This window comes from Rhinolophus hipposideros (genome assembly GCF_964194185.1).
Source record: "Rhinolophus hipposideros genome assembly, chromosome: 4".
In the NCBI taxonomy this organism is placed as follows: Eukaryota; Metazoa; Chordata; class Mammalia; order Chiroptera; family Rhinolophidae; genus Rhinolophus; species Rhinolophus hipposideros.
In genome coordinates this window covers 37,891,742-37,904,569 of record NC_138050.1, presented here as the reverse complement: position 1 = coordinate 37,904,569, position 12,828 = coordinate 37,891,742, and the positions used below count along the sequence as shown (strand labels likewise).

The 12,828-nt window shown below is 40.3% G+C and overlaps 1 pseudogene across 1 annotated transcript; it reads left to right on the top strand.

Annotated features, from left to right (window-relative positions):
• The first annotated feature begins 5,841 nt into the window (after positions 1-5,841).
• On the top strand, positions 5,842-8,461 carry LOC308496876 (hsc70-interacting protein-like; annotated as a pseudogene). Its single transcript has 2 exons — positions 5,842-5,902; positions 7,222-8,461. The product of its transcript is annotated as a hsc70-interacting protein-like (transcript).
• Positions 8,462-12,828: the final 4,367 nt, after the last annotated feature.

The following is a 12,828-nucleotide window of genomic DNA, read 5'->3' as shown; positions in this document are numbered from 1 at the left end:
TATATCTGTCAAAGGACTTACGTTTAGAATAGAAACTCTATAGCTCAATAAGAAAAGGGTAACCTAACATAAAAAATGGACCAAATATTTAAATACGTATTTCACAAGAGAATATCCAAATGGTCAATAAGCATATGTAAAGGTTCTCAGCATGGTCCTCAGTGAAATAAAAATTAAAACCACAGTGAGATATAATGCACTCTTCAGAATGGTTAAAATTTAAAGGGCTGACAATACCCAGTTTCTCACATCCTGCTGGTATGAATTTAAATATTTGCACGAGGAAAACTTATTTAGCGGTATCTACTAAAGTTCCACATATGCCTACCTGTGACCCAGCGATTCCACTCCTATATACCCTATAGAAATGAGTGTACATGTAAAGACATCTATAAGACTTATCCATAACAGCTTCAAACTGGAAGTATGTCACCCACAGAAACAGATAAATAAGTTTGGGTAAATTTATAAATAGAATATAACAGCATATCAGTGAAAAAGAACAAACTACATCTGACATGGTTCGGTCTTAGAGACATAATGTTGAGCAAAAGCAGCCAGACCCAACAAAGTATGATTTCATTTACACAATGTTCAAGAACGGGCAAAACTAATCGACAGTGATAGAATCAGAACAGTTGTCAGCTTTGCTGGTATTAATTGAGAGAGGGTATGAGGGAAACTTCGAAGGTGCTGGAAATATTTTATATCTTAATCTGAATGTTAGTTACATGAATACATATATATATATATATATATATGTATATATATATATATATAAGTAATTGAATGATAGATACACTTTAGATTTGTGCAGAAATATTTGTTATAACTCAATAAAATATTTTTTTTAAGTAAGGATAGAAAATAAAAGCAGAGTAGGGTCTGTCAAGTTTGAGAAACTATGCTATAACAAATATACTATATTTATGCATAAAAGAAGAAAAACAATAATTGAAGAGAAAATTATCTTAAAAAACTATAAGTGCATACTCTTAAATAATAAATTAATTAAAACAGAAAAGCAACTGGCATTATAAATATTCACTGTTAGACTATACTCGTATTAACATATTAAAATAACATTTAGAATTCTCTTACAATAATAAATGCAGTTAGTTTTATTTGCATAACTTCACTTTAGTAAGGAGCTCACTTCTACCGTGCTATTCTAAAATAAATCTGGCTTTCTTCTCTGCATCATTTTCACTTCATTAATTAACATCTAATTTAGAAGCACCTCAACAGTTGAAGTATTTTTGCAAATACTAAGTAAGGACATATTTAAACATCTTGGCAATACAAATGGTCCTTTCCCGTTTGATTTAATTTCAACATCTCTTCCCCTGTGAAGCCTTTCTGACCTGCTTAATTATAGTCATCACAGCATTCTTCATGTTCCTGTAACATTTTGTTCTAACCTCTATCATAACACCTGTCTCTTTATAAATAATATTTGCTAAACTGTGAGTTCTTTGAGGACAAAGAACAAGCCTTATGAATCTCTTAATGCAGTTTGCCTTGTACACTGTGGGCATTCAATAAATATCCATTGAGTGACTGAATGCATTAATAGACAATTCTTTCTAGAAACTCTGTCTGAGAGATTTGGGATGCATTTACCAAGTTGGAAAATAATGAATGCACAACTCAGCCACTGGTTTCCTGAATTCCCCAAATTTGATCACACTGTCCCTTCTGCCTGGAATGCCTTTATCCTACACATCTGTCCCCAGAGACCTTCTCTTGAATAACTTGTCTTCATTCTTCACGATCCAGCTCAGGAGGTGAGAGCCTCCAATCACCCACCACAGACGGTATTAGGTGTCACTGGCGCCTGCTTCCAGGAAAGCACATGTGGCTCTCCAACCCAGCTCTTAACACACTGAATAGCTTTCTGCTTTATACGCATATTAGTTCCCTCTGTGCACTCAGCTGGACCCCAAACTCCAGGCCAGGTTTGAGGTCCAGCAAAAGTGTAAAGGATATTCAGAATAAAGGTACAATTGAGTAATCATCATCATCAGGATGCATCTGAGGTGACAATCCCCCCCCCGCCCCCCCCTAGGTAACAAGCCCTGCAGACTGGAGAACTCAGAGCCACAGGCTCAGTCTCTCCTCTCTCCATGGGAAGGGCCATGCCAGCACTCAATGGGCTACCTTGTACCAGGCAAGGCACTTTACTGCCACTGCCTCCTCAGTCCTCCTCAGGCTTTCGTGGGACCGGAAGGTGAGGCATTGAGCCCACACTATCACGGGCCACGACAGGTCCTCTACCGGTGCAGTGCTCCTTAGCTCAGACTTATTTTACGTAGGATCTTCCCATCCATGCTCCCAGGGAGGAGGAGCACATTCTCTTTACCCTTGGACCTTAGATGACATTGCTGTGGCTGCCCTTTGTTCCTGTTGCACTAGCAAAGGACTCGGGCCTCTTTCCAAAGCCATGTTCATGACTAACCAGCTCCACTATCTGATCATGGCAGCACTTCGGCTGTAATGAAAGCTTCCCGCTAGCCTATTAGTATGTCCTACATTACAGTGCAGTGAACAACTTCCACCTATTTTGCATTAGCTGCCTGCTACATGCCCAGGTTGGTGCTGGTCCTTGAAGATGGAGGCCACCACTGCTGGGATTCCGCTTCCTACGAATCTTTTAAGGAATGAATGGGGGGAGACTTCTGGGATTTCAGAGAATGGCTGTGACAGCATGGCAGCTGGGACAATGCTCAGGAAGCGGCCAGGGTCACTGCCAGCACCAGCCCTTAGGCTTAGACCACTGTTCCCAACTATTGAACCATGTTCTCCTTTATCCAGACCTTCTCCAAATCCACCTGTGTTTTGGTTCTATTTGGTAAGGCCAAGAGAGGTGCTTGGTTGTTATATCTAACAACCAATCTGGTTGTGGTTATATCTGGTTGTGGCAATAGGTCTTCTACCTTAATCCCCTCTCAGAGCGCCACGGGCACTCGGGGCACAGAGTCTAGCTGCTCTGGGCTGGTGGGCTATGATCTAGAAGCAGGCTGCCATGGTGGCCGCAGAGCTGACCTTTATCCCATTCTTCTCACTCCCTGCTAAAGCACAAGTTACTCCTGCCAACTTTATTGACTCCAAATGAAACCAGGCAATAAATGGCTGGCATGAGATCAAAGACGGGAAAGAATGACAATTACAATTTAAGTTGTTTTCACTTTTGTTTTCCTCCAAGCCAGTAACGGGCCTGTGTAACAGATCTAGATATAAGCAATCAGGTAAGTGGCCTCACTTCCCTCTGCCTCGGCCAGTCCTCACAGAGGTGCCCCCGTAGGAGTCTTGGGTGGGAAAAGGAAATGATAATCAGTCATGAGCTTGGTAGGAAGTTCATGAATTTGCCTTTTAAATATTAGCCTTGCAATCCAGACTCTACTTTCTAGCACATAATTCTGTGTTCTGCTTGGCCCTAGCCAGCCACATCCCTATTCTTTGAGCTCCTTGAAGTAGCGAGAGCCATGTCTTGTATCTCCATATTCCCAGTGCTTACCACTATACCAGGCTGCGAGGAGGCACCCAGGAAATGTTTCTTGATCAAATGAGTTGACTGATTGCTTTCAGTTCCCCACCCTAGGGTGGATGAGTATCTCCAGAGAAGGTGGGAAAAAACCAAAACGTTTCATCAGAGGGTCCCTGGGGATGGGGCAGAGGGGGCCGGGTTTCTCCTTTGCTCTAACATCCTGAGGTCTCAATTGTGTAGCAATGGAAGCCTGAGCTTTCCCACTTGCTCTTTTGCCTGAAGTCATCATGATGAAGAACTTGCCTGTGCCCAGGAGCTCAGAGAAGCCACTCCTACCTACAGGAGGGGAGCAAGCAAGGCCTTGCCGGGTGGCTGTTCCAGGGCTCTGGCTCCTTCGATCTTGTAGGCTTTTGCGCTGCATCACAGAAGCTTCTCTGAGCAGTGGTTAGGCTGCCAAGTGGCGCACAGGGCCTTGGGGAGTAGCTCAGTTCTTAGGTATGAAGTAGGTTCTGGCGATAGAAGTAACAGGAGGCTAGCTGCCCCCAACTAGCAGGCAAGAGAAAGCTATTTTCTACCTTTTTTCCTCTCTAGCTAACCTGACAGTGGGATCCATCTGTGACCTGTGAGTCAGAGAATCGGGCTCATTATTTCTGCTCTATAAAAGCTCCTTTTGAATCCTGGTTATTTTAGTCATGCTTTTGTACAGTGGAACATAAAATGTCTAAAGGGAACTAAACCCCCGCTAATTTTAAATGCTAAGTGGACACACTTGATGTACAAAAAGCAGCATATTTCTGGGCTCCAAGATACAATGAGCAGTTCAACATCGAGGTAGAGGATCAGTAATAATAATAATAATAATAATAATAATAATAATGATAACAACTAATGTGTAAATTTAATTAGCATAATTAGCAGACTCACCATCTCCTAGGCAGCACTCATATTAGACCACAAACAAGAATAAATAAATCACAACCTAACATCCAACCAACCAACAAAACAAAAAACAAGAAAGGATCAAAACATAAGTTTAACAGATCTTTTAGAGCTAATGCAGTGTAGCTTAATAACGTACTTACAAAATGAAGCTATTTGAAAAATGAGATCTCTGCCTATAAAAACGTAATTCTAATATTATGGTCAACATTGTAATGGCTGCAAATGCAACTAATCTTTGGGAAAGTAACGACAGAGTTATCATCAAATGCAAGTCAACGTACATTCCTTATCTCCTTAAAATTACTATGTGCAGCCTCTTAGTGCTATGAATGCTGAATTTTTGCTCTGGTTGATGATGTCCTAGGCAGGCCTTATTCGGAGTACCTGACGCATAGATCTAATCACGTACAGTTCACGTAGTCATTCCTTCCTTTCTCAGGAGGGCCCAGTACACATGAGGCGCTTACGGACCAGTGTCTGGATTCTGGAGCTAGCTCTCCCACTGATCGGGACTCAGACTAGTTATGTCCCCTTCCTGAGCACAAATTCCTTCATTTGTAAAGCTACCAATTACCTGTAAAATTACAGAATGATATTAGAGCATTCTGTAATTTTTACACTGTAGAATTACTTCATTCCATGTTAAACAGAGGTAATACCAATTTTTTTTAGAAGTTAGACACTAGAAAGACTCCATTTACTCTCTCTGGCCACATGATAACTAACCAGATAGTTAGTTGTGTACCTGAGACTCTAACAACACTCAGTGACAAACATTATTTTGTTAAAATAGAGAAGCACTACTCAATTATCTACAAAAAGTGATAATGATAATCCCGTCTAAAGTATGTGGTACTTTTCATTGACATTAAAAAATATAATGTGGCCTCTATGTAGGAAAAACCTATACTACCTCTCCTGTCTGTTTCCTTTCCTCTCACACTACTACCACACTCACACCACCTATGACACCAGATATATGGGAGTTTTCCCCCCAACAAGTAATTCTGTGCAACACCAGCTGATTGTCCTACAATTTAACTCACACTTGACGCTATGTATCTGGAGATATCGTCAGGTCACACAGGTGAAGAGCTCAGTCCTGCAAGACTGTCCCCTCCTCTCACTTTGGACACTAATACCAAGTCCAGGTTGTCGCCTGTGCTTCAGACCAATCGGCTACAAATCTGAGATTCCCAGGACCTTCTCCTTAGGTTCGACTAGTTTGCTAGAGGAGCTCGCAGAACTCAGGAAAACAGTTTACTTACTGTTTACCAGTTTATTGTAAAGGGATATGACAAAGGATACAGAGGAACATTCAGATGAAAGTGTTGCATAGGAAAGGTATGTGGGAAGGGGGTGGGGAGCTTCCATGCCCTCTCCAGGCACCACTCTCCCAGCACCTCCACGCGATGTCCAACCGGGAAGCTCCCAAACCCCAGACTGCTGGGATTTTTCCAGAGGCTTCATCACGTAGGGCATGATTGATCATTAACTCTATTCTAGTGCCTCTCCCCTCTGCAGAGGGTGGGTGTGGGGCTGAAAGTTCCAAGCTTCTAATCATGGCTTGGTCTTTCAGGAGACCTGTTTCCATCCAGGAGCCCACCAACAGTCACCTCATTAGAACAAAAGATACTGCTCTCACCCAGGAAATCCCAAGGGATTTCAGAGCTCTGCAACAGGAACAGGGAGTCAAAGGTCAAAGACTAGAACAAAAGATGCTCCTAGTGCTATCATCCCTTTGGAAATTATAAGAGTTTTAGGAGCTCTGTGCCGGCAACTGGGATATCTATCTATCTATCTATCTATCTATCTATCTATCTATCTATCTATCTATCTATAGAGATAGATAGATATAGATATAGATATCTATATATCTACATCTATATATATATATATTATATCACAGTAGCATGATAGAAGTATCAGCAAGTCGCTAACAAAATAATAATAACCCAGGTGATAGCTGTCAACTCATTTTAAATTAATTTTTCATGACCCCTACATTAATGACTAATTTTACTGCTTATGATATGCACAGTATAAAGTAATAAATACGTCAAGTTGATTTATGAGATTATAAAAATAAATTGATTTCTGTGAGCTGGTTACTTATTGATGAATATCAGGTTCATCAATAAGCATGGGCTTGAGAAATTACTTCTGACATTATGAAAGCAATTCTCACTTCACCTTAATCTTCTTTAAGGTAATGATAAATATTACTTTAATAAATAATGTATGGAATCACTTCTTGGCCTTTTGGCTAAGATCAAGTATAAATAATATATTGAAATCATATTTTGCCTTGCAGTGGCTAACCTCCTCTTCAGAGAAATTTAGCAAAGGTATGACAACACTCCATCTAGGAATAACCCCTGGGGAAATCTCCCCATTAGAGTTTCCTGTTCCTTCCAGGAATGACAGGCATTTCAGCAAGTCAGATGTCATGTCACCCTCCAGACAGAAATCTCAACTTGTTTTAAAACAAAAGGGCGCCTTATGGCTTTATGACTTCAGGATCCACTCAATGCCCCCACTCACAGAACAGCCAATTCTAAATGACTCCCTGCAGGGGCTGATATCTCCCTCCTCCTTTAAAGCACCACGTAGGGGGTTGCATCCATCCGGAGAACAGATTCAGACTTAAGAATATAAGCCTGGGCACAGAGGCAAGCAAAAGTACAAACAGCAACACTTCTAACGGGGTCTAGTCAGTACGCAAGAGCAGGGGTGAAGGGAGTAGGAATGCGCGGGCGAAAGACTCCGGGTCACGAGACCGCTGGTGGCAGGAGCCAGCGGTCAGGGAGGTTCTAGTCGGCTCTGCCTTGTGGCAGCCGCCCCTTCTACACAGTCGTGCCCCAGCCAGTGCCCAGGCCTGGAATCAGGTGCAGCCTCAGGCGTGCACCACCTCCTGCAGCTTCCTGACCACGGACCCCCCAAAGTGAGCGAGCTTCGGGGCCTTGGTGAAAATGTGTAAGCAGGATCCAAGTGGCTGCCACCAAGGAACTGCTCTTCCTGCGGGAGTGGGTGGAGAGCATGGGGGGGAGGGGGGATAAAATACCACCTGCTACTCAAAAAACAAAATCAGAAGAAAGCATCAGTGAAATCAAAACAGTAAGAAGGCGGAGGAAAACATAAAGACCAAGGAACCCTCAAGTGAGAGGAAAGGGACCTAGAAATTGACGGTGAAGGTGTGATTGAACCGACCAGGCACTGATGCCCCTCGAGAAATGGGAAATGAAAATGTAGAGGTAACTGAGGAGACGATGGATCAGGCAAATGATAAAAAAAGTGGCTGCCATTGATCCCTAAATGATGGTGACCTACAGAGAGCCATTGACTTGTTCACGATGCCATCAGGCTGAATCCTCGCTGGCCATTGTGTCTGCTAAGAGAGCCAGCGTCTTATCAAATTACAGAAGCCAAATGCTGCCATTGGAGCCTGTGACAGAGCTACTGAAATAAACCCTGATCAGCTCAGCCCTGCATGTGGCGGGGAAAAGCACACAAACTTCTGGGCCGTTGGGAAGAAGCAGCCCATGATCTTGCCCTTGCATGTCAATTGCATTATGATGAAGATGGTAATGCAATGCTGAAAGAAATTCAACCAAAGGCCCAGAAAATTGCAGAACATCGGAGAATGTATGAGTGGAAAATATGAAGAGTAAGAGATTAAAGAAAGAATGGAAAGGGTCAAGAACGCTGTGGAAGAACAGGAGAGCTCCCAGAGGGAGAAAGAAGCCAGACAATCAGAAGCGCAGTATGGATGGCTCTTTTCCAGGTGGTTTTCCTGGGGAAATGCCTGGAATGGGAGGGGGCATGCCTGGAATGGCAGGAATGCCTGGGCTCAATGCAATACTTAGTGATCCAGAGGTTCTTGCAGCCATGCAGGATCCAGAAGTCATGGTGGCCTTCCGGGATGTGGCCCAGAATCCAGCAAATACTACGAGTATGTCAATATATCAGAACTACCCAAAGGTTATGAATCTCATCAGTAAAATGTCAGCCAATTTTGGAGGCCAAGCATAATGCCTTTCTGACAAATAAAGCCCTTGCTGAAGAGAAAGCAACTTAGATCATCCAATGGATGTCACAATAATACAAATCAGTATACCTCTGACCTTCTCATGCAGAAAGTGGGGGTGCTTTGAAGAGAATCCTTTCCCCTCTGCCACACACGCAGCTATACCATTTTACAGTGGTTTGCCTTTGGGGTATTTGTTTTCCTACTTGGAATTACAAACTTAAAACATGTTTAAATCTTTAAAAATATTTAAAAACAAAAGGGTGTGTTAAACCCTAAAAACAAAACAAAACTCAAGAGGGCAGTATCTGAGGTTTATGCATATTGGACATATAATCTATACTTCCTTATTTTCACATACATAAATAACTTCTGTTGCAAGATACAAAAGGGTATCATAGATTCCATTCTGTGACTGTGACTTGTAACTCTTCATTAATCAGTCTTCCAATTATTTGCCTAAGAGCAAAGCACAAAGAGATAATTTACACCACCCATGTTTAATAAATGATAAGAAAAAAATATTTATATGATGCTTATTTTCTACCAGATACCTCCTAATTCCTTGCTAATTAGACTCTTGCTATCTAAATATTTGTTATAATGCCATGCAAAAAGACCTACCAAATTAAAACAGAAATCCACTAAAGTGGATCCAGGTATTCATGCAAGTGAAAATATTGAAATCATATGCAAGATATTTAAGTGCATACACATATACCCACACATGCACAAACATGTATCTATGTGAATGTATATACATACATCTATAGCCTAGCTTTGTCTGCTGAGAAAGCCCAGAAGGAATGAGAATGATACCTCAATAACAATAAGTACACTTAGCACCCATATGGTTTCTTAAGGGCATTGTCTGCTCTTCTTTCTTTAAATACCAGGGTAAGGTCCTGAGATTTATGACCCTTCCCCACTTTGCTGAATGCGTAGGCTAATAGATTAAAAACTAGAGGCTAAGAAATGCAATGACACAGAGCTAGTAAATAGCTGAGCTAAGATTTGAATGTAGCTCTGCCTGACTCCAGTGCCCAGCCTTCTAATTATGAAGCCTTGATAACCTTTGAGAAGTGCAGCCTCTGTCTTGCTTCAAATCAGCATGGATGAATTCATGTTGCTAGACTCTGTTCACTACTGGATTCACAATCAGTGATTTCTCCCAATATTTGTGGGTAATCTCATTATCTTAACAATTTAAAAGAATGTGAGGAAGCTGATATAGGAAAACTTGTATTTCAAAGTTATTTCTATGAGATCTGGCACTTCATTCAACTTCTAAGAGCCTGAGGCTTTTGGATAAAATATGAATCACAAGAAAGAAATCATGTGTTTAAGGTAAAAACAGGCTTTTTTTTTTTTTTGAAATCCAACTAAGTAAGTGGGATTCAAAATCTCCCTTATTTCTTTTTGAAGCAAATACTAATTCTCACCTAAATCTGAGCCCTAACTCCACTCCTAAATCCCCCTCATTGATTTCATGTGAGCAGGAAATACTCTTCTACTGAGTAACTAAGATTTGGTGGGGTGGGTGGGTTGTTTCATAGCAGTTATCCTTCCGTAATCAATACAGAAATTGGAACATTGAAATGAAGCACCACTTTAACAAACACCAAAAAATCTGACTTCACATTCAGGCAGTGGGAGGTGAAGATACTGAGCTGGGGCAAAACATGGAAACCGTTGACTGGAATGACCTGGAAAGTGGTCTGCTAGCTGCCAACTGAAGGACAGAGGCTAGAAAACAGAATGTTAACAGGGAGTGTTGGCTGTTACACGCTGTGATTATTTCATAGAGAAAAGGTACACTTAAGCAAGAATTGGCCTGTGTGCAAGCAAAAATGAAAAGGAAAAATCTAGAAATGTAAGGCTATGCAGGGTAGGAAAAGCTGACTGGTTCTAGACCTCAAATGGTAAAAAATAAAACTGACAAAGATTTTGAGTGACAAAGAGTCAGTAATGCCCAAACCCAACTAGACTTTATATTAGTAAAAATAGATTTCTCTTTTGTGAGGCCACTATTTGCAAGTTTTCCTCTTTTAGCAGTTAATGTACCCTTAACTGGTATACATATTTAATCATGGGAACACCAATTCTTCCCATCCAGAAGTTATACATATCTATATTTACAATTCATAAACAGGCTTTATAAGAACTGTATCTTAGCTGAATGAAATCATTTAAATTTTAATAGCATCACTGGCAGTATGAGGCTTTGTATTAGTGACACTCAGTATTTAGTACTGAGATTGCTGTGATCCTTGATTTTGATATCCAACATCTTCTATTTTCTCAGTTGCTAAACCTGCTTGCTTTCTTGTCAACGAATTCAAAAGAGTAACTGCTTAGCAATGTCATATATCCTGTTTTAGCTTAGGAAGTGAGAGAAGAAACATTTAGTTTGAAAAAAAATAAGTAAGAATCTTCCTATCACCATTTTTTTAAGCTGTTTAAACAAGATTGGGTAGGCTGAAGGCAAATATATTATAAAAAAAAATGATAAAAAAGACTGTAGAAATGGCTATAATCATTTTTCATTGTAATTTTAGTGATTTTAGGGTTCTGGAGTTGTTGGTGAGTTGATATTTTATGGTAAAACATTCCTATCACAGTCATTTTGCTCTTTAAATGAATAATAAAAAGGGATCTTCCCTCTTTTAATTATGGTGGCTTCTAAATAATATGAAATAAAAAATATGATGAATGTGATCAATATAAAGGATCAAACTGATTAAAAAATAAATACATTTTGAAGCCTAGATTATCCCAAATAATGTTTTAGGTAAAGACCATGTCTTCAAATTAATAGACATATAATAACTAATTCAGCGACATAAATTAAAAAGGGAAAACATTTTTAATAATTTCTGAAATAAAACTGGTCTTCATTAGGAAGGCTGGATTAACAGAATACTACAAACTTTTCAGAAGAGCAAAATCTTACTAAAAATATGTTATAAATGTTTGTGGTTTTACTTATATTGGAGATGAGTTTCTTTAAGTAGTTATGCAGAATTTATTCACTCTGGTGTCAATTCATTAGTGTTCGAAGCAGCAGGGCAGTGTATCACACCTGAGGCCTGGAGAAATGTGTCTCAATGATACTTCCAGAATCTGAGCACTCCTCACTCCTCATCAATGATACTTCCCTGGTGTGAGTCACCTCATCTCTCTTCTCAGCAGCTTTTCAGTTGGTGACCTGCATTTTGTCCTTGCCTCTGCATGCTACACAGCCACCAGAGAGATCTTTCTAAAATAAAAGTCAGATCAATTCACCCTTCTGCTCAGACCCCACTAATGGCTCCCGATTTCTCCTGGAGAAAAAGCCAGTGCTCTTAGCCATGGCCCCAAGGCACTCCAAAATACTGACTGCACCCCCTTGCCTCTTAGGGCTTTTCTCTTTCTGCTCTCTGCCGTCGCTGCTGCCATTGCAGGGAACATTCTCCCCCGGGTATTCACATTGTAACTCTCACCTTCACATCTTGCTCTGGTGTCACCTCTATGCTGCCTTCCCTGACCACTGCACCTAAAATGCAACCTGAACTCCCTGTCCTGTGCTCACCTCCTCTCACTGCCCATCTACACTTTTTTCTCTCCTTCCATAGCACCTTTCATTTTCCAACAGACTACATTAACATCATTTGTTGTCTCCGCATCCCCGCACTAGAATGTAGGCTCCATGAGAGCAAGAATTATGTATTTTGCTCACTAATGTATCCCCAGATCCTCAAAGTGCTTGACCCATTGTAGATATTCAAAATAATTTGATGAAGGAATGAATTACTTGTTATTAATAAACCATTTTACTTCTAAAATTAAAATAATGATTTATGCAGAGAACCGTTGTTCCCAGAAGGCCCTGATATATTTTTCTTTGTCAGAATGGGAATATCTTTATTATTGCAAATACTTTCCCTGATATCCTCATTTCTTAAATGGTCATTTCATCATTGGTCATTTCTAAACTCAAAGTCAGCAGATGCTGATGTTTTCATATATTTGAGTTAATGCAAATATGTGACGTTCAAAGATATCACATTGATCATTTGACCTTTGAATTGATTTTGCTGTATCTTCAATTTCTTTCATTCTACTGAAGGTACAAAGTGTTGATAATAAGATGCTCCTTACAACTTGCAAAATTGTTTCTGTCATCCTGGTAAGATATTTATTTTTAAAATGTTCACATGACAGCACAAAATTATGCTACAAATAAGTTTTGTGTTGTTGGTGTTGTTTTTGTTTCCCTTTTTCTTTGTTAGGCTTTCCCTCTAGTTGTTGGTCTTTATGACATTTGATTCTAGGACTAAAGGCCATTCAAGCATGTAATAATACTCTAGTATTGGTTTCTCAAGAGGATTTA